At 33.0% G+C, this 27598-nt stretch overlaps 1 protein-coding gene and 1 long non-coding RNA gene across 3 annotated transcripts in view; both read left to right on the forward strand.

Annotated features, from left to right (window-relative positions):
- LOC123264423 (mannosyl-oligosaccharide alpha-1,2-mannosidase IA) overlaps nt 1–27598 on the forward strand; it is a 174393-nt gene that overhangs the window by 80015 nt on the left and 66780 nt on the right. The window lies entirely within an intron of this gene.
- Nucleotides 1156–19840, forward strand: LOC123264535. The gene is made up of 3 exons (XR_006509366.1): nt 1156–1168; nt 13125–13133; nt 19699–19840. It is a non-coding gene; the product is annotated as an uncharacterized LOC123264535 (long non-coding RNA).

The following is a 27598-nucleotide window of genomic DNA, read 5'->3' on the forward strand; positions in this document are numbered from 1 at the left end:
GGACCAGGGTGAATGCGGTACAGAAGGCACAAGTCGGTCCACAGCCACATTAAGAAGTGTGTGTTGGGAATGAAAAAATCCCGACATGCAGGGGGTGGGGTCAAAAGAAGTAGTGAGTATAATGAAGTGATAATAATGATGGAAGTAAATACAAAGTAGAGCTGGGAAAAAAATGTGTTATGTAACAAAGGGAAGTGAGAAATAATACCCCACCCTCCGTTGTAAAACACTGCCCAGGTGATACAAGTAAAACCTTCATTATTATTATTATTATTAGAAATAATATTTGGAAGTATCTTTATTAAATTATCACCACAATGGTAATTTCATTCATTCATTAAGAATAAAGATACTTTTCACTAATTTAAATAACTTCGTTGAATTAATGTTAAATCTGATTAATGTTGACAAATTTTTTAATATTTTTTAACATTAATCAGGTTTAATGTTACTTTCCGAAAAAAACCGAAAATCTGTATTAAGATCGTTTTTGTATTACAACACATTTTCATAAACAGTGATAATTTTATCGTCCGTTAAAAAATTTTTCTGAAAAAAAGATACGACTTTTTAGGTCGTGAAAATTGAAAATTTTCAAAAATCGGGAAGTTATTGTTTTTACCCCGTTTTTCGAAAATCGAGTTTTCATCAGATCTCGACGTTATGAGGTCCTAGGAAGCTTCCCTGACTATTTCCGCGATGGTGTCTGTATGTCGGTGTGTGTATGTGCGTGTGCGTGTGTGTGTGTGTGTGTGTGTGTGTGTGTGTGTGTGTGTGTGTGTGTGTGTGTGTGTGTGTGTGTGTGGGTGTAAACCTCTCATAACTTTTGAACGATTTGACCGATTTGATCGCGGTTGCTGCCATTCGAAGGGATTCGACTAAACTTAGATTTTGAACACAAGTTGGACCGATTCGGACCGATCAATTATGAGAAATCTTAAAAAAACTGCGAAAAACAATTTTTTCAAATGTGGTTTTTTTTAATAACTTTTAAACGGCTTGACCGATCAATTCCAAAAACTAATCAGCTCTTAACATCGAAAAACCACATCGATTGCCACCAAGCCAGTCAAAATCGGTTGATTCGTTCGTGAGTTATCGTTGACGAAAGAAATCGAAAAAAAGTGTTTTTTTCGAATTACACTGAAATTTCTGGTCTGATCAATTTGTGTTTAAAAATATATCATAGAATTTGAAAAACTGCGTTGAATGCCGCCAACCGCGTGAAAATCGGTACATTCATTCAAAAGTTATTGCGGTTTGAAAATTCAAAAAAAAGTGTTTTACCAAACTTTTGAGCTCGGAGAGCTCAAAACTACACGAAAATTATATTTTTTAATTCGAAGAGCTCAAAAATGTAATAAGTGCAATTTTGAGCGCTTAATTACGAAAGTAGCGGGAAGTTGCGGAGATGGCCTTCATGGTCAACCGTTTTCTTAATTTTTTATACTCAAACTATCGTTACCTTTTTTATCATAATTCATTATCTTCCTTTTTAACTTCCCGCTAAGAAAATTGAAAATTTTCAAAAATCGGGAAGTTATTGGTTTTACCCCGTTTTTCGAAAATCGAGTTTTCATCAGATCTCAACGTTTTGAGGTCCTAGGAAGCTTCTCTGAGTACTCTCGCGAGGGTGTCACTATGGTGCCATTCGAATGGGCTTCTTGGTGCCACTCGAAATATCACTTGGTGCCATTCGAAAGGGCTTCGCCAAACTTAGATTTCCTGAAAATTTGAACCGATTCGGACCGATAGATGTTCAGAAATTTAAAGAAATCTCAAAAAAATAGGAAAAGGAATTTTTTCAGAAGTGGTTTTTTTGGAGTAACTCTTAAACGGCTCTACCGATCGATTCCAAAAACTAATCAGCTCTCAACCTTGAAAAACCACGTCAATCGCCGCTAATCTGGTCAAAATCGGTTGATTCGTTCGAGAGATATCGTGAACGAAAGAAAACGGAAAAAGTGTTTTTTTTGGAGTTACTCTAAAATTTCTAGTTTGACCAATTGAAACTTGAAAATTCTTTATAAGGCTTAAAAAACTGCGTAGAATGCCGACAACCGCGTAAAAATCGGTTCATTCATTCAAAAGTTATTGCGGTTTGAAAATTAAAAAAATAGTGTTCTATGAAACTTCTATCAGACTTTTGAGCTCAAAGAGCTCAAAAGCATAGAAAGGGTATCTTTTCGAGCTCAGAGAGCTCAAAACAACACACAGATTGTATTTTTGAGCTCGAAGAGCTCAAAAAAAGCGGCCAGCTATTAACGGAATTAGCGGGAAGTTGCAGAGATGGCCTTTAAGGTCAACCGTTTTCCTAATTTTTTTATTATCGTTACATCATGTACACTTAAAAAAAAAATTTACTTGATTCAAAGGAAAAATTCGTAAACCAAAAAAAAATTTAGAAGAATTTCATTGTCTTGAATGAAGATGACAAATTCTTGAATCAAGTGAAATTTACTTAAATTAAGATAAATTTCTCAGTTAAGAATATTTCGCCTTCAAACAAGACGATAAGCTCTATAAAATTATTTTCATAGTTCAAGATTTTTTTCTTGAATCAATATAATTTTTTCTTCTCTATACATAGTCATTCATAAAAAAATAGATGTCGAGAAGAATAACATTTTTATCATTATACCATTCACACAAGCTCAGCGACGGTGATATATATAAAATTTGTATTCTTACATACATAACATATAAGAAGGAAAATTTTTCAATACGATGTACATACAGTTTAGATATTTACATGCATACAATTGTGTAAACATGGATAAAGAGAATGAACGTTTATTTTAATGCTGATGTAGTTCCATTTAATAAACATTAGAAATCTCCATTGAAGACTCCTTACTTTATTTCATGCTGTAGTAATTTCCGCGCGACTGCTGTTGTATTTTAGCATCAATGCGGCCATGTGACAAAAGTCGCGCGAAACCCTATTTTAAACATTAAATAACAGTTATTGTTTCTGAAGTTAGAGTTCCGGGAGATTTTTTTCAGAAATTTCCTCCTCTTCGCGAGTAAAAACAGAATTCCGCTGCACCACCGCCGCAACACCGCTGCACGGCTTTTTAAGCGCCGCACCACCGCTGCACTACAGCCGTGACAATTTTGATTATTTTACAAGTGCCGCATCACCACCACACCACCGCCGTGACAAGTAAAGAATTTATCTATTTGATGCACTACCGCCGCACCAGCGCCGTGACAAGTAAATAAATTTCTATTCGCCGCACCACCGCTACACCACCGCTGCACCATACCGCTGTTTGATGGTATATACATTGAAATAAAATATTTGTTGATCATTCAAATAGCTTAACTAAATTTTTTTAGTTAACTATGGCTTGCAGCGCAGTTGGCAATGTTCGAGACTTCCATGCAGACGATCCAGGTTCGAATCCCATCACAGTTCAATTTTTAAAATTCTTTCAGAGTATTTCGATAGGCGTACCGCTTCTGTGTAACCCGAGGACGAAATTAAAAACCTATATCAACAATACGACTAAAAAAATCAATAATTTCGCGGTGCTTTGGCCTGATTTAAAAAAAAAATTTTTTTTTTAATATTAGGCATTTGATTAAAAGGAGGTTGATGAATAGGTCTTACATTAATATTTCTAGTCGCATTATTTGTTAAGTAATTATTGCGTGATAAATTAATTATGATACCATTTTTTGTGAAATTGTAGGTATGACTTAGCATTGGTGCGGCAGTGGTGCGGCGATGCTAGGGGGAGTAAATTTTTAGCGTGCTGCGTAATAGTCCACCAAACGACGGTCGTGCAGCGGCGCCGGTGCAGCGGTAGTGCGGCGGTCGAACGAAATTTATTATTTTTCCGTAAAAAATAATAATTTCATTTTTACTCGGGTTTAAGGATCTTTTTCCGATTTTTAATATCACCTATAGCTATAGAGTTATTGAGTTATTTACGAAAAACTGAGATTTTTTTTATTTTGTTTATGTTTGTTGTTAAGGTAGTACGGTTATGAAAGCAATATTTCAAGAAATCCTCGAAACTTTGAATATAAGTCATTAAATACATAATACATATGCTGTTAAAATTTGAAGACGATTTACCACACCAAGCTCGAGATAATTGCAATTGAAAATGACATTTTTGTACATGTAACATAGGAGAAGCGTGGGAAAATGACAGTATTTTTAATTTTTTCCATCGAAAGAATTTCAAGACTTTATCAAAAAACTAGTAGATTGAAGAATATGATATTTCGAACAATTAAAAAAAAAATGAAAATTTTTTACCATGTAGTTTTCGAGATTAATTAAAATCAATTTCACTTTTAGAGGATTATTTTTAGGAGAGGGGGTACAAAAAACAGCCGCTAGTCACTGAAACCGTAGTGTGTGTGTATATGTATAGAGAATATAGTAGTGACGAGTACAGTAACGTTAAAAAATCTTAACCTACAACCTTAGCTCTGTCGATACGTATAACATGGATAGCGAGTCAAAATTTTTGATCTGGATTGTCGCGGAGGTACTACCTTAATAACAAATTGAAATTTTTATCAAAAAAATAAAACAACAACAGCAACATTATTTTCAAAATTTAATTCCGCATCGAATAAGAGATTGTTCACATTTTTATCACAATTTCTAAGATTTTTCTCAGCAAATTTACACAGGATTCTCACAAAAATTTCCGTTACTATGTAACATAGTAATGGTTACTATTCTACATAGGAATAAGATCTATTCTTTTCTCTCCGTGTGCTGTATCAGAGCAATAAAGATAAATATTTATAAATAAAAAAAAAATTCAAAGGTATTATTGCACACTTTGATTGGCAGAAAACACTCGTAGTTGAAGCGTACGCTAAGTTTGCTGAAAGTTTGCTGTGTACAAGCGACAAAACTCTTATATTTCGTTACTCTTTACTGGTACAATGCTGAACTACTATAGTACAGTACACACTACACACTAGACTCCACTCCCGGGGGAAACAAAGCGAATGTTCCGGTTGACTATACTTTATTTCCGTAGAGAAAAAGAAAGAAGTGGTATATGTGGTATATATGTGTTGGAAGCCCACTCGTCGGAAAAACCTTCTAGGTATATACACTAACCTTTTCACTGCCTTCTTATATGAACTTGTCTTTAACTGTTACTCCGTAGTTTTAAATAAAATATATAAAACGAGAAAAGAAACAATAAGTCTTTTATTTTTTGAACATACATGTACAAAAATACACAATACATACAATATAACGTATTTCTCATTTCATGCAACATCACCACATGTTTTCATATATTCTGCCTAGTTTCTGGGTTCTAGGTTTTAGGCATATTTACCAACGACCTCGTCGTTTAATGTACAACTTTAAAACTTCAACACATTCTCATTGTACGTGAATATTTCGCAAATTTAGAGTCATAACTTAAAAACTTTACAACTCAGTAATGAAAATTCATGTTTACGACAGTCTATTTCCTCTAAAAACTTTATGCCTTAATAGTAATTTTCTTCTCTTAAAAGAAAATATTTACACCGAAAAAGAAAAAATAAATAAATAAAATCAAAAACTTTGTCGTTTTAATTCTTGTACATAATTCTATGAATAAGATTCTTTTCTATTTATTTATGCGGAGTTTTTTACTGAAGGTCATCCAGGATCCGTTAGTTATGTAAATTAGGCGATAAACGAATAAAGACAAAGACATTTAGCAGGAGTTCGACGTTCTAGGATATTTAAGTTAAAATAATAAAATAAACTGTTAGTTTGTTTGAGTGGAATGCCCCGGAATCGTTGAAACATCAAGCTCGTGGGTCGACACAAGGTCCAAGGATGGGATAAAACGATTGGTTTAAACTACCACAGACACCAGGGCATAATAGCGACATCGAAACTTCAGAGAGACGACAAGCCACACTGGATATCACCTTTCCAGATCTCTGGAATGCCGACTCCTTTTTCCCTTCTCTCTTTATCTCCTCTTGATATATAAATATATCTACAACTTATATTATGTCGCCTTTATTCTTCTCATCCAGTCCTTAAAATTGCCTACGGGCACGGTCTTCTTTAAATTCTTTAGGGCACTTATTGACGTCCCTCTTTGATACATTTATTCTTATGTACTTACTTCTCTGAAAAATTAAACTTGTCATATAAGTTTTAGTCAATACCTTAGCAGCATGTAATTTCTACTCATTTTATTAATATTTATGCTTTTGGCGTGACTTTGATTTACTTTATTATCATTTATTCATTTTTTTTATTTTTTAATAATATCAATCCAAATATTCTTTATTCTTATTGGATTATTTTTAACTTCCCGTTAAGAAAATTGAAAATTTTCAAAAATCGGGAAGTTATTGGTTTTACCCAGTTTTTCGAAAATCGAGTTTTCATCAGATCTCGACGTTTTGAGGTCCTAGGAAGCTTCCCTGACTATTCCCGCGAGGGTGTCACTATGTCTGTATGTGTATGTGTGTGTGTGTGTGTGTGTGTGTGTGTGTGTGTGTGTGTGTGTGTGTGTGTGTGTGTGTGTGTGTGTGTGTGTGTGTGGGTGGGTGGGTGTGTGTGTGTGTGTGTGTGTGTGTATGTGTGTGTAAGTATGTAAACCTCTTATAACTTTTGAACGGCTGAACCGATTTCATCGCGGTTGGTACCATTTGAAAGGGCTTCGCCAAACTTAGATTTCCTGAAAATTTGAACCGATTCGGACCGATAGATTTTGAGAGATTTGGAGAAATCTAAAAAAAAATAGGAAAAAAAATTTTTTCAGAAGTGGTTTTTTTGGAATAACTTTTAAACGGCTCTACCGATCGATTCCAAAAACTAATTAGCTCTTAACCTTAAAAAACCACGTCGATCGCGGGAATCAGCGGGAAGTTGCAGGGATGGCCTTTAGGGTTAACCGTTTTCCTAATTTTTATTACTTAATTTTCCTTTTTTATAGAATTATAAATATGTATAAGGTATTCCAAAAGAAATGAGAGATGGTTTACAATTGTTTACGTCTTTTAATACTGCCCGGAAAAAAGAGAAGTGAAAAAATCACAGTTTTTAGAGTAAAAACAGGACCCTCGTAGAAAAAACTCAAAGTATTACACATCAAACTGTAATAATTGAAACTATAATCTTGTTATAATACAATAATAATTGGAAATACTAAAATTTTAGTTGCGTGAAACTTGAAACTATCGATTACTTATTATTTTTCAACTCAATTCTTTGTTGAAAAATGTATAGTTTATAACAGAATCTGTAAAAAATTCCAATTTATCTTAGTAACTTTCAAATATTTTAGACGAAAATTTTCAGTAATGCCTCTGGATTTTTCCAATAGAAGTAACAAATTTTACAATAGTTGAATTGGAATGTTTTTCAATTAGTGTATGTTGGTCGCGCACAGCGCTAGAATCCAAGAATAGAAGTTTACCTCAGATAGCGTAGAGGGAGAATCTCTGGCTACTAACTAAGAGTTTTGAGTTCGATTCCCGGACGAAAATTCTGATTTGTTTTTTCGGTTACTGCAACGTTACCAAGGAGTTTAACCCTCTACCTTCTAAAATTTCTTTTAAAAAAAACCAACTGTCAATTTTTACGATAGTTGAATTGTAAAGTTCACTAAAACATCTTGTATAATTTGCTCTATAGTATTGGACTTTTTAAGTCTCTTGCTAGTATTATTTATTAAATACAATTTATGATAGTAGATCGTAAAAATTATTGTACGGAAAGTTATAGTCCACCTCTACAATTCTATATAAGATAGATTACGATAGAAAAATTGCAGAAATTCCTTCAATTTTCTTTCCTTGTACTTACTCATGAATTCTTACAATAATGAACATCGTAATTCTCACAAATGATTTAAGTAATAAATAACAAAAAAAAATCTACGATGCTGCCGCCTACAGAGTACAATTTGAATGATAGAAAAGTACAATGTTACTTAGTAAATTTTTTTCCCGTAAGAGCAAGTAAATAAGGACGCATACTACCCTCGCGGTTTTTGAAATACCGTAAATTTTCGGTATTAATGCGTTTACCATAAATTTACCGTTATAATTTTGAAATAATACGGTATTTTTGTGGTTATTTTGGCCAGTTTTTTTACTATAGTTATACAGCATTTCTACCGTACTTTTGCTGCAAAGTTCAAGAATAATACGATAAAATTACCGTAAAACTCTAGAACTTTTACCGTAAAAAATCTATGTATTAACTATAATATTACTATAATTTTACAATAATAAAATCGTATCTCTACGGTAAAAATACCGAAGATATACTGCAATTTTGCCGCGTTTATAATGATATAATTAAAGATATAATGCTTTCTACCGAAAAATGGACGGTGGTGTTTATTACTCGGTGGGTCTTATTAGGTGACTGAGTAAATAGTTGTAGATAGTGTCTCTGATAGCTCAACTGATCGAGCCTTCGGCGTGTAACTAAATGATCCGTGTTCGAATCCCGGTCTGGACTAAAAAATTTTTGTGATTGCTCATAGTAATAAGAACCATAACAAAGCATATCAGACACACCCTTGAAGTATATTGAAAGGCCATGTTAATCAAGTATTATCAAGCAAATATTAAACGAAATGGGTTTTAAAACTTCTATCACATCGATCTTATGTTAAAGTTAACTTCTCAAAGAAGTATCTTCGAAGTGGTAATTTTCTTTGAAAATCTAAGAACAAATGAACTTTATCGATCCTCCGGAGATTAAAAAAGTTTTCTTTTCTTACGATATATGTGACCAGATTTATATGCTGAAGTGAAAAATAGATATGACGATACTGGTGAAAGTTTCTTTAAAATTCTATGGATTTAAAATTGGAAAAATAGCTTTAGTTGAGATTTCGATCATTGAAACTATCATAGATTTCATTGTACGGGCCATAACGCGAAGCGTTAAAGGGAGTGCTATGCTATTATTGATTTGTGGAATTAGTTTTCGTTTGTTTTTTTATTATTTCAAGTATTCTTGTGTATGATCGATCGATACGCTAGAGGCTACACGGTATTCAACCAATATGTAAGAGTTGTAGTAGTTGAAACGAAAAATTTATCATTGGCTTCTGGAATCTCGCTCTCGAACGAACAAAATGTGAATGTTGAATTTCTCTCTTCAGTGCACACTGGGGGGTTCTTCTTAAAGCATCATTGTGTGACATATATTTCTATATTATTAATAATAATAATAATAATAATAATAATAATAATATTATTATTATTATTATCATTGCTATTGTTACTATTATTACTATAACTATATTGTCATTATATATCATTTATGATAATTCTCAAAATTCGACAATATTAAAATAAATAATTCAACAATAATACAATTTTCGTTTCAATTCTTTATCTACTACAATAAAAAGTATATTTAATATAATTTTGCTTATGCATTATTATTATTATTATTATGGTAATTTATATTTACTTGTTCAATTTAAAATGATTCAAAAATTTCTTTGGTCAATAAAAAAAATGAAAACTTCTAAAATTTTTTACGCTTCCCGTTTTTCGTTCCTCTTTTTTTTTTTTTTTTTTTTATTTATTTGTTATTCAGAAGCTTTAACTGCTCCCTTTGCTCACGTACAAAACTAGTAAATAACAAAATTTTGGCAGGATAAAAAATAGTTCATGGGTTTATTTAAAATTTAAACCATGTACGAAGGATCGCATATAATTTAATTGAGATCCATTTCGACGGCTAAAATTGTTATACAAGTTACATCTCGGAACGGACGAATTTTAACTTTTTCAATAATGGGGCTGCATAAATTTTTTAAATTAATATCAAAATATTCTATTCAAAATATTTTATTCTATAGATTACAATTTTTTATGTTTAATATTTAAATGTAACAATATAACCCTAGAAATTCTAAAGATGTCTATATTAGAAGTTCAAATTATTAAAAATAGAAAAAAAATAAAACTGCAGAAATTGTCTTATTCTAAATTATCGATGAACATTATTGAATAACTCTTCCTTCTACCATGGCACTATTAAAGGGTAAGAATCTATCGAATTTTATTAATATCTTTTAAACGGTTATTAAAGTAATAAAATAAATAGGGTTTATCTTAAAGATCAATACGAACGTATAAGATTTAATTTATCTCCATCTATTGCATAGATTTTTGTGAGTTGTGAATAATAACTGACGGTTATGCTGAAGAAAATGAAGTAACAATTACTATAACTTTGTATTTTTAAGTCTTTATAATTATTGAGACATGTTATTGTATATGAATCAACCGTTTAACTTTAAGTAAAAGAACAATTTATGTTGCAAAGTTGATCACATCAAGAATAGAGCACTCTTATACGTTAGTGTGTTGTGAAACGTGCAAAATTTTTTTTCAAACCAATAAAAAAATTCTTAAGATAATAAATAAGCCAAGCTGCTATCATCTTTTATTTTAGATGAAAATTAAAGTATCGAATACATATTGTAATGAATTGTTAACTAGAGTGAATTAGTATGACTTTGTTATCATAATTATTATACTACGGTAAACAATCAAGAGATAAAGTAGTTTTACGTAAAATAATTTACATATTGGAATGAGACAAATAAAACTATTAAAAATATAATTCTACTTTCAGAAATAACTAAAATAATTCATTCAGAATGTCGTTATTTATAATAAAGTCTTAAAATAGCAGTATATTCATTCATGCATTTAATTAAATTGAATCAGTAGATATAAAAAAAGAACCTTGACCAATTGACCCGAAGCCAGGGCATAGGTTATTGTAATATCACGGAACAAAAAATCCAATACGTAAATGGGACTATCATATGTTCTCTGTGTAACATGATCCTGATAAGATTAATCTTTGACCTCTTCATTTCACTGTATAGATGAAGTTATCTATATCTCACGTCCGGTTGCAACGAGTCTTTATTATTCGACATAATTAAGTGCTCGGATCAAGTACCATTGTTTTAATCAGCTTATCCTCATGTGATCTACATAATCCTCTTGTCAGTACGATGTACCACTTCATGAATTTTCAAGATTTCAATTCATTTTAACGAGACAATTATCTTCCATTCATTTAATTTAATGTCCGAAAGTTATAACCAACTAAGCTTCGTAAATTCATCAACGCTAATTAGTTTTATTTTTAATTCATTTTTCGCTGACCCAACAGAAGCATTACATTACATTAATTTTTTTTAATTTTTTTTTTTAAATTTAAAAAATATTAAAATACGAAATATAATAAACTTTTCACGAAATTTTGAACTCATATTATGTAAACTTCAAGGAATTAAAATTATCATAAATGATAAGCTTACAATAGTTTGTAAATAGACTGCAAGTGATGAACTATGTAATTGTATTCTTTATGTAATAAAATTTATAAATATGTATTCAGATGGTCCTATGATTGGAATTATATGTGTCGAGCCTTTTATTTAAATAAAAAAATAAATAAATGTAATAAAAATATAAAATTTGAACTTTACAAATGATGTAAATTATGAATGAATTTAAACTATACTTAATTCAACAAATTTTTTATCACACTAGAAAATATTTATCACTGTGAATGGTCAATTAAATACTCTTTAAATGTATAAATATATAACTTTTTCGGTTTTATCATGTGCGATAAAACTTCCGTGGTTTTCCAGTGTTAAAAAGTGTATTGTGTAGTTTATATTCCATACATTTTTTAATCTATAAATATTTCATTGAATTTTCATTAAAGGAAATATAAAAATTTATAACAAAATTTTTAACTTCCCGCTAAGAAAATTAAAAATTTTCAAAAAACCGGAAGTTATTAGTTTTACCCCGTTTTTCGAAAATCGAGTTTTCATCAGATCTCGACGTTTTGAGGTCCTAGGAAGCTTCTCTGAGTACACTCGCGGAGGTGTCACTATATCTGTGTGTGTGTGTGTGTGTGTGTGTGTGTGTGTGTGTGTGTGTGTGTGTGTGTGTGTGTGTGTGTGTGTGTGTGTATGCATTAAGCCTCTAATAACTTTTGAACGGCTTGACTGATTTAAACGGAATTGGCGGCAATCGAAAAAGTTTCTTTGCCCCTAGATATTTTATACTACTTTAGGTAATTCGGACCAGTAGATTTTGAGAAATCTCAAAAATAAATAATTTGAAAAACTGTTTTTTTGGAATAACTTTTTATCGGTTCTACCGATCGATTCCAAAAACTAATTAGCTCTTAAGCTTAAAAAACTGCATCAATCGCCGTCACCGCGATCGAAATCGGTTCATTCGTTCGTGAGATATCGTGAACGAAAAATTTGGGAAAAAATGTTTTTTTTTACATAACTTCGACATTTCTTCCTGGATTGTTTTTGATTTCAGATAATAATTTCTACAGCTTAAAATACCACGTTGATCGCTGCCAAGAACGTAAAAATCGGTTGATTGATTCGAGAGATATCGTTGACGAAAAATTCGAAATTGAGTGTTTTTTTAACATAACTCTGACATTTCTTTTCGGATCGTTTTTGATGTAATGAAATAACACATTAACTGTATTTTTGAGCTCGAAGAGCTCAAAATCGTCATAAGTACAATTTTAAGCGCCTAGGTATGGAATTAGCGGGAAGTTATAGGAATGGCCTTCAGGGTCAACTGTTTTCCTAATTTTTTTTATCTAAAACAAGTGCAAAACATCAAACTACATTATTACATTAATTATAACTTTCACAGCATAAAGTTTTCATTGAAGGGTTGCTCTACTTTAGATGTATGAAAGATAACGCCTATTTTTATAAATTTTTTTTAAGAATATTGCTATGTTTATTGATCTAAAACTTGTTGGACACTATAAAAACATTCATCAACTACAAGAAAAATAAAAAATTTGATTGATTTCACTCCTTTTTAAGTGTATAAATGGTAAGTAAACAGATGTCCTCAAAAATAGATAGGTGTGTGCTGTTAAAAAATTCTCAAAAACTTTTGAACCGATTCTTATGAATAGCTATATCCCGTAATTTTATAAGAAACGGTCAAAAGTTTTTGAGATTTTTCAACAGCACACATCTACCTATTTTTGAGGACATCTGTTTACTTACCATTGTTACACTTAAAAAGAAGTAAAATCGATCAAATTCTTTATTTTTTTTTTTTTGTAGTTTATAAATGTTTTTGATGTGCCTAATAAGTGTTGTATCAATAAACATAACAGCATTCTTAAAAAAAATTAATGAAAATACCGGTATTTTTCATACACCCAAAGTAGAATGATCCCTTAACGAAAAAATAAATTATCAAATTTTTCTATTCAATAGTCAGGCCGAGTTAATTAATTTAAAATGAAGTAAAATAAAATAAGACATAAAAAATTATATAGTAAAAGGGCGATTCCGTACTCGCGGGTGCAACATTTAGATTCACTCAAGGCTTCTTACTAAGAAAATAAAAACTCTTTTTAAAGAAATGACTGGTCGCAGGATCACATTGTAATCTGTTTTACAAAAATTAATATAAAAATTAGCACTTTCCTATGTAACTAAAATAAATTATTTGTTTGGAATGGTCGGCGATTTATCAGACTTAAGGTTCATCTTCAGAATCGTTGTAAACATCAGAAACACGTAACTTTTGCGTAACTTTTTTTGCAACTTTTCTACACGCATAAAAATAATTTGTTATGATAACAAAAGACAGGATAACTAAAATATATGTTGAAATAACAAATGATTATACTTATAACAACAAATCTATGAGTTACATTAATAAAATTAGTTATGTTGTAATAACAAATCAGTTTGTTAGTTTACAAAATCAATCTGCTGTCCCAACAAAATAATTTTGTTCGGATAACAGAATAATTTTGTTACTTTAACATAGCTGATTTTGTTGCCGTAACGAAATGATTTTGTTACGTAACTATTACAACCGTTAATATCTCATGAATGATTTGACCGATTTAAAAGAGATTTTTAAGCACTTATAATTAGTCTGTTAGATGTAAGACGATCTAAAGGGAAGTTTCGACGTTATAAAAAAAAACCTTTTTTTTTTAATTTTTAAAAATTAAATATTTTTTTTTTTATTCAATTATTATTTATCAAATCAAAAATAATTTAAGGAAAAATTTCAAAGTTATTAAAAAAAAAACCCTTTTTTCGGAATTTTTCGATCATGGTTTTTCTTCAACGCATGGATCGATTTTAGTGCGGCTTACAACAATCAACGTCATTTTTTAGGCTTAAGAGCTGATTAGCTTTTGCAAGTGATATATTAGTTAGAGATAAAATTCTAAATAACACTTTCTTTTAAATTTTTCAAAATCTATTGTACCACATCAGTTCGGATGGTACAAAAAATCAAAGTGAAGCCTTTTCAAACACCACCAAGTTCGTTCAAATTGGTCTAACCATTAAAAACATATGGGAAGGTTATTAAACACACACACACACACACACACACACACACACACACACACACACACACACACACACTGCCTTAATGGACAGCATTGTAGCGGAGCTGTTTACTAAACACCCGCCGCGGGAGAAAAGACATTACGGAAAAGATTGCAAATCAACACTTTTTAGAACTAAAGAGCTGCAAAACGCGGCAAAGTCTCTCAAGACGGGAAGGGCACCTGGAGGGCTATCAGAGGATGGCATCCCGATGTCGGTGATCAGACCTGTAGCCCTGGAATACCCAGACATACTCCTGAACACTTACAATGCATGCTTGGCAACTGGCACGTTTCCCGCGGTTCGGAAGCGGCAAAGATTGGTTCTCTTAGACAAAGGTAAAGGAACCCCCGTAACACCTTCGTCGTTTAGACCACTCTGCATGCTGGACATTGCTGGCAAACTGCTCGAGAAGCTCATATAAAAAAAACTTCGTAACGACATCGACCGTGCCGCAGGCTTTGCCACCAACCAACATAGCCTCCGGAAAGGTTGTTCGACAGTTGGAGCGATCGAGAAATTCATAGACAGCAAAACAAGCATGGTCTGGCAGCCTCAAAGCTCATAAAGTATGTCTTCTCCTTACGCTAGACGTCAAAAACGCCTTTAACAGCGAAAATTGGGGAGACATTTTAGACGCTCTGGAGCACAAGTTTGACGCGGAACCAGAGAATCTAGCACTAGTCGACAACTACCTTGACGATTGAAAGCTAATAGTGGAAACTACTGAAGGCCCACAAGAATACGCTATAACGGCTGGCGTGCCGTAAGGCTCAATAATGGGGCCCGATCTATGGAACGCAGTCTACGACGAGCTGCTTGAAATTCCGTTGCCAGAGCAAGTAGAGCTAACAGGCTTTGCAGACGACGTTGCGGCTACGATAGTAGTAGACAGCGTAGGAGAGGCCGAACTACTGGTCCGGGAGACCATTGACGCCGTCGAGACCTGGCTTGATAAACACCACCTGAAACTCGCCAAGCATAAAACCGAGATGGTTGTTCTGACACGTCAAAAATGGTTCCCAAAACCATTCACTGTGGACATGGGAGGAACAACACTGACGTCAACAAGGGTCCTGCGCTATCTAGGGGTAATGATAGACGAGAAACTATCTTTCCGCGAACAACTTGACAGTGCATGCAGGAAAGCTAGCAAGACGGTGTCTAGTCTAACAAGAATCATGACCAACACCATGGGACCAAGAACAAAAAAGAGAAGAGTTCTTCTAGAAGCAGCCCATTCAGTACTGCTTTATGAAGCGGAGATATGGGCTTTAACATATTAAAGCAGAAGACCTACCGGCGAAAGATGGCGGCAATACAGCGGCGAGGTGCTCTCAGGGTTGCATGTGCCTACCGCACGGTTTCTGAAGCGGCTGTACTGGTCATTCGAAAGCCGCGCATATCGACCTATTAGCGTTCGAAAGAGCAAAACTCTATGACGCTAAAGATAGTGACGAAAACATGAAGAACGCAAGAACGATGATAAAGGTGGAAACGCAGCAAGAGTGGCAGGACCGATGGACATCAGGAGAGACGGGCAGATGGATGGCGTGCCTGATCTTAAACATAAACGTCTGGATTTCTCGGAAACATGGGGACATGGACTTCTTCCTCACCCAGCTATTGACAGGTCCCGGACAAATCAACGCCTATCTCTTAAAGATGGGGCTGCACTGCACGCCAACGTGCAAATATTGCCTAGACAAAATTGACAACGCCGAACACACGTTCTTCGAGTGTGATCGGTGGAAGGACTACAGAAACAGCACCGAAGAAACTATTGGCACCACGCTCTCCTCCGAGAGCTTGATAGCCTGCATGCTCAGAAAAGAAGATAATTGGTTAGCTGTTGCATCCTACGCGCAGCGCCTTCTAAAAGCAAAAACCGCAGAAAGGGACCAATAACCAGGAGTAGGCGTCGTGAGACGCAACATGGACTGGATTGAAGTAATGCAACAAATGCATAACAAATTCAACTTTGAACAGTTTCCAGATTTTTGAGGTGCCTCAAAACGTGAAAATTTGACAGAAGTTGATTGCTTAACCTATAAATTCAAAAATAAAAACAATACATTTTGTTTATAAAATTATTTTATTATTTCAACAATTTTTAAAATTCAAAATAACACAAAGTTCGCCATCCAAAGATGTATGTACATATAGAGGAAAAACATTATGTAAATTTTCGATATGAATCCAAATAATAGAATTTGAACGGTTTACTTCATATCCTACAACATGTTCATAATATCCTAGGACTAACAACTGATTACAAATAAAGTATACACTATTTACAATATCATTCACGGTTACAATTGCCTTGATTTCCGCAAAAACAGGCATCAAATTTTCATATCCTACTAATACCACCATTTTTCTAGTATATTTTATATTTTTAATTTCAATCCACTTAAATGCTCGGAAGCTTTTATCTTCTACATCATTTGGTACATTGCAGTGTAGAAAATCATTCGACTGAACGGTATCCATAGGACCAAAAGTAATACTTGGAAGTAAAGAAATTAGATATTATCAAGAAGTTCATTGTTAATTGATGCTTTTTTGCTAGCGAAAGATGAATATTTACTCTACATCTATTAGCTGAAGCAGAAGCCGTTAAATGAGTATGCTTAGATTCAGAACAAATAGAAGACAAATGGCGGTGTGGCTTAATGTATATAGAATAAGCGAAAGGAAATTTAGTTTAGACCGGATAGCTCAAATGGTAAAGTAGCCTACATGTCTTCGGAAGGTTCTGGGTTCGAATCCCAGTCCGAGCTATCTAATAATTTTTTCTCGCATATTCTATAAACTCACATTAAGATGATCCTCTCCATATTCCTTTCTCAATCCTTTCTTACCAATATCCTGTTACGTGAATGTGGAACGCTTCACGTAATAATTACCGTAACTCCTAATTACCGACCGAAGATTTTGAGTAAATTTTAAACTTAGTTACTATTGAGTGAAGCTAATTATTTCTCTGCTGGCAGTTTATTACGAAACGGACCTAATGTTAATAAAATAACAACCACACAATCAATAAATATTAATAAAAAGATAATTGATATAAAATTAAGTTTTTTGCCTTTGGGAAACTTCATAAAATTTGAATGTATCATTATTTGCCTTAAATGCCTCAAAAGTTAAACTTATGGAGCAATAATAACAAAAAATATTGTATGTCATTTGGCCATTAAGTGGTGATTTTAACAACGACGATTTTACGATATTCGCTTCAAAATTTGTGACGCGAATGTACGAAAACAATCGTAAATTTCCGTCTTCGGCTTCGCCTTGGACGTTAAACTTATGCCCGTTTTCGTACATTCCCGCCACGACCTTAAGCTCATATCGCAACATCGTCGTTGTCAGAAAATCGCCACTTTGCGGCCATATGACATAAATTACTACTTTTTTACCCGTAGATATACTAATAGCAATTCTTCTTTCTTCCGAATATCTAATGCCTTGTATAAGCGGACGGTAAATGTCATACATGCGGTTTTTTTTATTAGTATCTCGTATCCAAGAATCGTAAATCAAAAACAGTAAAATATTCGTTAGTTGTGTTCTACATTCAGGCGGTAGACATGGAAATGACGCATAAATTGGCATTACTTTGACTGAATGCGAGCTGAGAGGATTGCTTACTTCTACATTATCACCGGATAAAAAGTAAGGGATGACAATGTCTTTTTGTAATACCAACCGCGAAACTTGGAGTTTCGAGCTATAGTTAGAAGGGGTAAAATGGATGATATCTGGCCATCTATAGTTGAGTCTACTTTTCACGCACACGTATCGATAAGTGACATCTCTCTCTCTCTATCTGTCTCTACATTCTCGCATGGATGTTAAAAAGTACTATAGGATATTGAGTTTCGTTTATTTTTACAATCGTCCGCCAGGGAGAGTATAAATCGAAAAAAATAATCTTGGCGACAAGTCGATTCTTGTAAACAATTTTACTAATATTTTAGTTTGTCATTTATTTACGTGTGACAATTCGTAAATGAATAAAATTATATTTTCATCCTCTCAAATCCGAGTTTCGCCGTTGCTATTACAAAAAATTCTGTTCGATACAAATCCACAAAGGTTGGCATTTTGGTAATAAACTTGAAGTGATGACACTCGTCTGAGATTCTGGATATATTCTCAACAAAACCTCGTACGTTTCATCCAATCTCGCTTCGCTCGACCGATAACAACGTACTCGGTTTTGTTGAGAATACACCCATAATCTCAGCCTCGTGATGTCACTTCAAGCTTACCAAAATACTTACCTTTGCGCAGGCGTATCGAAAATAACTATTTTCAAAATATTTAGAACCTTTTTCTGTCCAGAGTTTACCTTGTATAAAATTTTCCATGTACGCTGTGTTTCCTTTAACGCTCGACATATAATTTAAAACAATATCTAATGTATCATTCGTTCCAAAAAAGGCTTTAATTGAAAGACTAAGTGGAATATATTGATCGCTAATATCAATATATTTACCAATCGTTCCATCATTGTTTTTTGTAATGACAAAAGCTCTATCGATTATATACGAAATAGGTTCTATGTATTGTTAGAACTGAAAAATTCTAAACGTCTTTATTCCTTATTTAAATAAGAGAACGAATTTCGTAGATCATTGAACATATTTTTTGTCATATCAACCGAAAAAGTTGGATTTTAAATGAAATTAAAAAAAATATTCTATTAACGAAATAATAGAAAAATATTACATCATAATATATCATTAGTTCTATATGTTTTCACATAATTCTTGTGCTTTCAAATTAAATAAACAATAATTTAACAGGTTCGACCCTTTTTCTCTGAAATGCAACTTCTGCTGTTGATATGACAAAAAATTTTGTTCGATACTTTATGCTCAAAATTAGGAACAACCCTGACAGACTTAAAGTGAAGGCACACGTTTGAAATTATTGATACATTCTCATCAAGACCTCGTACTATATTCGGACTCGCTTCGCTCGGCTGGATAACTAACTCCGTCTTGATAAGAATGCGCCCATAGCCTCAAGCTTCTGACGTCATTTCAAGCCATCAAAATCTTTACCTTCGTGCATCGAAAATAACGATTTACCTTACTGTGATCATTGAACGGACATTTTAATTTTAGGAGTGCATTATTAACAGGTGATTCTAGCATTTCTAGAAGTTCATCACCTATAAAACTACGTGTATCATCAAAAATTGTTTGAACAATATTACGGGGTAAGCGTGGATTTACGTACAATTTAGCTTCAAATCTTTCAGCTACCCGTGTAAAAATCATCTGATATCATGATGAGGTTCATTATGAATATCATAATGAATCTCATATTTTGACACAAATATGAGATTCATATAAAAGCCATATTAATATACATTTGATACTCGTAATAAGTAAAATATTTGTGCGAACAAATTTTTTTTAAAATAAATTATGAAATTTTTATTTTTCTTTTTGAAGAAAGAAAATTTCTAGTAATTTGATTATGAAATTATTATGATGTTAATATGAATTTTTAATAAAGTGATAGTAATATCTGCATAAAATCATAATAATATCGTAGTGATGTCGTTAGCCTTTTTAAATCGTGATATAAAGTTATTGAGTCATAACTATATACAGGAAATAATACAAATTAATTAAGTTAAAGCAATTTTTAGGTGGATTTAAATTATTTTTAAAATAAAAAATAATTATCTTAATACAAAACAATTTTTTCAGTCAAAAAATTTTTTTAAACCAAGATAGTGTTTTTCTAAATATTCTTCTAAGTTAAGAAAATCAAGAAAGAAAGTAAAGTAGTTCATGTAACAGTATATTGCATGATGAAAATAATGTCTTCTCAATTACTATATTTTTCCTCTGATTAACGGAAAAAATGAAAACTTTACTAATCTAATACCTAAAAAAAAATTCGTTTACATTAGTATTTAACTTCTTACGAGTTTCAAATGAATATTGATATGGCTTCTATATGAATCTTATATTTGTGTCAAAATATAAAATCCATTGATATTCATAATGAAAACCTCATCATGATATCAGATAATTTTTACACGGGTTCATTATTTACTTCAGACTTGAAATTTTTGGTATTTATGACGTACGGATAAGAGTTTTTACTCGTATCATTATTAATAATGTGATTTATATTTGATTCAGTTTTTGTATGTAATTTAGCGATACAGTTCTATTTTTTGCTCGACGGGCAGAAAGCGTCAACTTTCGGCCCGCTGCGCTAAACGAAAGTACCGCTTCCTGCCTTCGTCGAGCAATAGTTTATTACACCCCTTGGGAAGGAAAATAAGAAAAGCCTCAGATCACATGTTTGTCAACCTCGGCTTCGCTTCGGCCGACAATTACATGTGATCTGAGACATTTCTTACTTAACTTCCCTAGGTGTGTAATATACTATTGAGTTACTGTAGAGTTTTTGATTTTATTGCTCGATAACGGTTGTGGTGGAAATTGATGTCCTAATCTCAAATGTTTTTGTAAAGAATTTAAAATGTCGAATCTTGAACTACAGTCTATTTCACCACAATCCTTATTGTATAGTTCAATAACATAATACTTTTTTTCCGCGTTAGAATGATTGACAGAAATAAATTGTTAAAGTTTTGATCGACGTTACATTTAACAAACAAATATTGCACCTGAGCATTATTTTTTTAACTTCCCGCTAAGAAAATCGAAGATTTTCAAAAATCGGGAAGTTATTGTTTTCACCCCGTTTTGCAAAATTCGAGTTTTCATCAGATCTCGACGTGTTAAGGTCATAGGAAGCTTCCCTGACTACCCCTGCGATATTGTCACTATGTATGTATGTATGTATGTATGTATGTGTATATATATATATATATATATATATATATATATATATATATATATATGTGTGTGTGTGTGTGTGTGTGTGTGTGTGTGTGTGTGTGTGTGTGTGTGTGTGTGTGTGTGTGTGAGCTCGAAGAGCTCAAAAGAGAGTAAATTAAAAAATTAGAGTAAATTTTAACGATAGTAAACATTAGCCAGTAAATATTTATTTTTTCAAAAAAAGTTACCAATAAAGTAAAAGTAAAAACATCTACTTATGCTTGCGTGAGAACTGGCAATTGTATTCACGATATTTATTTAAATGTATCTGAACCTACAACACGTATTTTTTATCATTCCGAAAAAAATATGTATAAATATACATAAACATATATTTTCAACTTCTGGCTAAGAAAATTGAAAATTTTCCAATAATGGGAAGTTATTGATTTCGGGCCGATTTTCAAAAGCCGAGTTTTCATCGGATGTCTACGTTTTGTGGTCCCAGGAAGCTATTTTAACTATTCCCGCCGAGATGTCCGGCGGTGTGTGTGTGTGTGTGTGTGTGTTTTTTTTTTTTTTTTTTTGTTTTAAGGGGGGGAATCCTTTTTACGGATTCTAGGCATAGTTGTTTGGCCTGGATATGTGGCGACTCAACGCAGTGTCATACTAAAACTCGACGCTAGCGCCCCTACCCACTAAACCCTAAACCCCTTTTCCTCTTTCCCCTAATCCCTCATGGAAACCGCCGTTAGGCATTACTTCGTGAGGGGAGGATCTAGCTCCTGCTCTTTCTTCTGGTAGCTAAGGTGTTATTTTACCTTTCTTCTAGTTGTTGTCATTTGCTCTTCTTCTTTCGATGGAACGCAAGTCTATGAGGACTTCTGTTGCAAGTGTGCTGATGGCGTTCCAGGAGGCTCTTGATGACAACATTGCTTCTACTATTGTTTCTGGTTGGATTTTCTTCTTTAGGATCATCTCCAGCTCATCTCGCTGTGGGTAAAATCGTGGGCACTCAAAGAAAACGTGCTCCGCGTCTTCATTGATTCCTGGGCAGGACGGGCACTCCGGTGAATCATCATGCTTGAAGCGGTGAAGATACGTCCGAAAACATCCATGTCCTGACAACAACTGCGTCAGATAGTAATTGACCTCGCCATGACTTCGGTTGAGCCAAACGTCGATCTTCGGTATGAGACGGTGTGTCCATCTTCCTGTTGTCGCGGCGTCCCACTACGATTGCCATCGTGCGATGCTGTTCTGCCGTTCTTTAGCTCTGAGTTCCTCGGCACTTAGTGTGGTTGTCCTCTTTCGTTGATAAAGGTTCCGTCTTTCCTCAGCTAGGACTCTGAGCGGCAAAGTTCCGGAAATGACACATGTGTGTGTGTGTGTGTGTGTGTGTGTGTGTGTGTGTGTGTGTGTGTGTGTGTGTGTGTGTGTGTGTGTATGGATGTATGTAAACCTCTCGTAACTTTTGAACGGCTTGACCGATTTAATCGCGGTTGGTGCCATTCGAAAGAGCTTGACTAAACTTAGATTTTGAATACAATTTGGAAAGATTCGGACTGGTAAATTTTGAGAAATCGCAAAAAAACTACAAAAAAAAATTTTTTCAAATGTTGTTTTTTTGGAATACCTTTTAAACAGCTTCACCGATCAATACCGAAAACTAATCAGCTCTTAACATAAAAAAACCACGTCGATCGCCACCAGTCCGGTCAAAATCGGTTGATTCGTTCGTGAATTATCGTTGACGAAAGAAAACCGAAAAAAGTGTTTTTTCGGAATTACTCCGAAATTTTTCACTCTATCAATTTAAATTTGAAAATTTTTTATGAGGCTTAAAAAACTGCGTCGAATGCCGCCAACCACGTAAAAATCGATTTATTCATTCAAAAGTTATTGCGCTTTGAAAATTTTAAAAATAGTGTTTTATCAAACCTCTATCAGAGTTTTGAGCTTGGAGAGCTCAAAATAACACACAAATTGTATTTTTGAGCTCGAAGAGCTCAGAAATATCATAAGTGCAATTTCAAGCGTTTAGTTATAGAATTGGCGGGTAGTTGCAGGGATGGCCTTTAGGGTCAACCGTTTTCCTAATTTTTAACTTCCCGCTAAAAATCTCAGATTTTCAAAAATCGGGAAGTTATTGTTTTTACCCCGTTTGGCAAAAATCGAGTTTTCATCAGATCTCGACGTTTGAAGGTCACAGGAAGCTTCCCTGACTACCCCCGCGATGTTGTCACTATGTCTGTATGTATGTATGTATGTGTGTGTGTGTGTGTGTGTGTGTGTGTGTGTGTGTGTGTGTGTGTGTGTGTGTGTGTGTGTGTGTGTGTGTGTGTGTGTGTGTGTGTGTGTGTGTGTGACTATGTGACTCGCTTATAACTTTTGAACGGTTGAACCGATTTCATCGCGGTTGGTGCCATTCGAAAGGGCTACGCTGAACTTAGATTTCCTGAGAATTTGAACCGATTCGGACCGATAGATTTTAAGAAATCTTGAAAAATCTTAAAAAAAATAAGAAAAAAATCATTTTGGAAAGTAGTTTTTTTGGAATATCTTTTAAACGGCTCTATCGATCAACTTCAAAAACTAATCCGCCCTTAAGCTTGAAAAACCACGCCGATCGGCGTCAACCCGATCAAAATCGGTTGATTCGTTCGAGAGATAGCGTGAACGAAAGAAAACCGAAAAAACCGAAAAGTGTTTTTTCACATAACTTCGTCATTTCTTCTCGGATCGTTTTTGATGATATAGAATAATTTCAGAAGTTAAAAACCGCGTCGATTGCCGCCGAAAACGTGGAAATCGGTTGATTAGTTCGAGAGATATCCTCGACGAAATATTTGGAAATAAGGATTTTTCAACATAACTTCGACATTTTTGGAATAACTTTCAAACAGCTCTACCGATCGATTCCAAAAACTAATCAGCTCTTAACATCATAAAACCACGTCGATTGCCACCAAGCTGGTCAAAATCGGTTGATTCGTTCGAGAGATATCGTGAACGAAAGAAAACCGAAAAAGTGTTTTTCAGAGTTACTCCGAAATTTCTAGTTTGACCAATTGAAACTTAGAAATTATTTATAAGGCTTAAAAAACTACGTAGAATGCCGCCAACCGCGTAAAAAACGGTTCATTCATTCAAAAGTTATTGCGGTATGAACATTCAAAAAATAGTGTTCCATGAAACTTCTATCAGACTTTTGAGCTCAAAGAGCTCAAAAGCATAGAAAAGGTATCTTTTTGAGCTCGGAGAGCTTAAAACAACACACAGATTGTACTTTTGAGCTCGAAGAGCTCAAAAAAGCGGCCAGGTATTAACGGAATTAGCGGGAAGTTGCAGGGATGGCCTTTAGGGTCAACCGTTTTCCTAATTTTTTTTTTCTATTATTAGGGTCGTTTTTTCAACAAACATAGTATAACGCGAAAGATAACATTTTTAGAAAGATTTATATCTTGTTACGCCAAAGAAGTATAACTTCTTACGTACGTACATAAGTACACACACTTTTTTTTTTTCTTATAAAATGAAATTATTTAAATAAATGTCAGCGATATTTTTAAAATTTTAACCTTACAATCAACTAGATTACATTTTACTTTAATATTTAGATTATTTAAGTGTCCATTAAAAACAATAGTTCTATTTTTAAGATTAACCATTAACTTAAAATTCTTAATTTAATTATTTTTTATATAACTTGCATTGAAAATGCGAGTTTCAATGCCTGTTGAGCCAACCGAAACTAGACAATTTCAGACCAATGCGACTGTACCGGGCAGGAATCAATCATTTCTTCACGGCGGACAGAAATAGTATATTTTTCACCACGGGCAGGAAATAAGAATTGTCTCAGATTACATGTAATTGTTGACCGAGGCGAAACCTAATAATAATAACAATAACCGTAATTAGAAATTTTTTTTCAATTTTCTATTATTTTAAAAATATAATACTTTTATGTAATCTTTTCTTATTATTATTCATTAAATTTCTAAGTCAAAAAATATTGACAATATTTCAAATTGCAGTGAATGAAAACCACTTTGCTTGGGCTCGCGGGCGTCACCAATCTCAGTTACTGTTGCTTTGTTACCGACCGCGTGATTAAACGTAAACAATTAATTTTTTTTTTTTCATTAATTTTTTTCGCGGATATAATAAACTTAATAATATATATAAGTTATTTGATGAAAATGCACGGTGTCTCAGTGACACTAGTGTAATTTCATTATTTATTTAAAAAACGCGGGGGAGTTGAGCTTTTTTATTATTATTTTCGTAATCTACGGATTTTTTTTACATAAAAGGGAACAATAAAATTCCACTAGCAAGTTACTTTCTACAACTGGTAAGAGTAAAGTCGGTGGACTATAAATCTAAGTAGAATAATTTTATTATAATAAAATTATTATTGAAATTCAAAGTATTGAAACTAACTAAACATATAAATTCTGACTTCTTTATCGATAAATATTATATATCCACTGAAAAATAAAATTTTAGTCAACAAATGTAGCCAGAAAAAATTTTAAATATGAGAAAAACATAATTTTGTTCTCTCAACAAAAACATTTATTATACCAATTAACCAGTTCATGTTGAATCAACAAAAATTTTTTGTTATCCTAACTAATAATTTTGTTAAGTTAACAAATTGATTTGTTCACTTAACAAAAATATTTTGTTGAATAATTAAAAAAATTCTGCTAGTATAACAAAACTGTTTTGTTGTTATAACATATAAATAAGTTGTTATCACCTATAGTTTGTTATCACAACATATGATTAGTTATCTCTATGTTGACATATTCATTTGTTACCACGACATGTCTTATGTTTTCACCACAACTTTTTTTTATGCGTGTACGTTTTTTTTTAGTAGCAGTTATCAAAACTAATTTGCTTTTCAAATTAGACTTCGACGTTCGTGCAACACAAATGCTCTTACCCTCTTCAAATTGAAAAAAAATTGGTATAAAAAAAGTAACACATACTGTGATTTAAAAATTTATGTCAAAAATCGTCTCCCGCGGAATCGCCCAAAAGAAATAGTACATGGAAATAATTTCTTATCTAAAGAAAAAGCTTTATTAAAAATATTTGTTTAAAAAAAGCGTGGACTGAGTGCCTGGAGATAAATTTCTCCGATAGTTGTTTTCTTATTAATATAAAAAAGAAGAAATAAGTTCAATTACAGTTTACCAATCAAGAGGGTTCTCTAATGAAATTTTATCTTCTTTATTAAAAAAGAATTTCAACTCTTCCATTTTAATAATAGAAAACTAATAATTGACAATGAATTTTTCGATAGTTTAAAGTTTCAATTGTGACTATTCAGATTAAATTAAAAATTTTTTCCTAAACAATATCGCTTGATTTTCCTCTCATGTTTCATTTTACTTTTGTTCCTAACATAATATTCTTCTTTTTTTAGTGAATATAGCTTTATTCTATTATAAATTCACTCTGCCAAAGTAAACAGCGATAATAATAAATTGTAACAAATTAAGTATAAAAAACAAAAAGGGTAACTTTATAACTTAGATAAATATAATTTATATGCAAAGCACGTATGATAAACTTAATATATACCATAGAAATAAAAACAGTAAAAAAAAGTTTAACTCATTCATAAACAATATACAGTAGTGCAACATTAGCAATAAATAACATTTTATCTTATAGAAGAACTGAAATTATTCGACTGAGGTTCAAAGCACAATTACAACCGTTTCCAATAGTAATAGTAATAGTGAACTATCCCGTAAATGTGAGCGACCACAAGTAACGCCCTATGCTCTCTCACGAACATTGCACAGCATCCGTCGAATTTATGCCCGTAACGAAGCCAAGCGTTCGGGCTAATTAAAGGACCCAAGTTCTCGCACCCCGGACTTGTATCGACGACTCTCGACCTTTCCCCTGAACCGCCCGCACACTGTCGCGTCCATGTTTTTATCACAGTTTCTTTTTCTGCTCATGTCTCTTTTTTTTTTGCTCTTATCTTTATGCCCCTGAATAGGAAGGATAGAAGGTGGCATGTTCACGTGTTCGTACATCGAAGCTCAGCACCGATTCGATCTCGCTGTTTTTTCTGTTAGTTAATTAACTTCCTCATTTCCTCACTCTCCTTTCTAATTTTAATTCTTTATTGGATTGTTTTTGTATCGTATGAATATCAATAAGATAGTTTGTGCAATTCATATTTCAAAGATAGATGAGTCAAAAGAGTAAATAATTTATTCGTTTCATTGTACTTTTTTTACTTTTTTTTTTTAATTAGCCAGACTTTATTATTATTTTTTGTTTGTAATTACTCTACACAAACAATTAATCTGTTTG

This window comes from Cotesia glomerata, linkage group LG1 (genome assembly GCF_020080835.1).
Source record: "Cotesia glomerata isolate CgM1 linkage group LG1, MPM_Cglom_v2.3, whole genome shotgun sequence".
NCBI classification, from domain to species: domain Eukaryota; kingdom Metazoa; phylum Arthropoda; class Insecta; order Hymenoptera; family Braconidae; genus Cotesia; species Cotesia glomerata.